Source organism: Ovis aries, chromosome 13, assembly GCF_016772045.2.
Source record: "Ovis aries strain OAR_USU_Benz2616 breed Rambouillet chromosome 13, ARS-UI_Ramb_v3.0, whole genome shotgun sequence".
Lineage (NCBI taxonomy): Eukaryota > Metazoa > Chordata > Mammalia > Artiodactyla > Bovidae > Ovis > Ovis aries.
This window is the reverse complement of record NC_056066.1, coordinates 27,337,714-27,338,313: the sequence shown is the minus strand read 5'-3', so window position 1 is coordinate 27,338,313 and position 600 is coordinate 27,337,714.

Sequence of the window (600 nt, the reverse complement as noted above, 5' to 3'; positions counted from 1 at the left end):
TACAATATGGGAGACCTAGGTGTGAGCCCTGGATTGGGAAGATCCCCTGGAGAAAAGAATGGCTACCCACTCCATTATTCTGGCCTGGAGAATTCCATGGACTGTATAGTCCATGAGGTTGCAAAGAGCTGGACACGACTAAGCGACTTTCATTTTATAGACTTCCCTGGTGGCTCAGACGGTAAAGCCACCCTCACCCTAACCCTAACCGTAACCCTATCTGCCTGCAATGCAGGAGACCTGGGTTCGATCCCTGGGTTGTGGGGAAGGTCCTTTGGAGAAGGAAATGGCAACCCATTCCAGTACTCTTGCCTGGAAAATCCCATGGACGGAGGAACCTCGTAGGCTACAGTCCATGGGGTCGCAAAGAGTCACGACTGAGCGACTTTCCTTCATTTCAAAAGCAATTATCTCCGGCAGGAAACACCCTCTCCCACAGGCCCATGAGGCGAATCTGCGGGCAGCGCCTTGGCCAACTCGGGAGGCGGTGCTACCCTAGCCCCGCCTCCTCGTCGAGCCACGTTCGCTCTAAGCCCCTCCCTCTAAGCGGAGGCGGGGCCGCCCACCTGAATTAAGTGCCTGGAGACCAGGCGCCCCGGT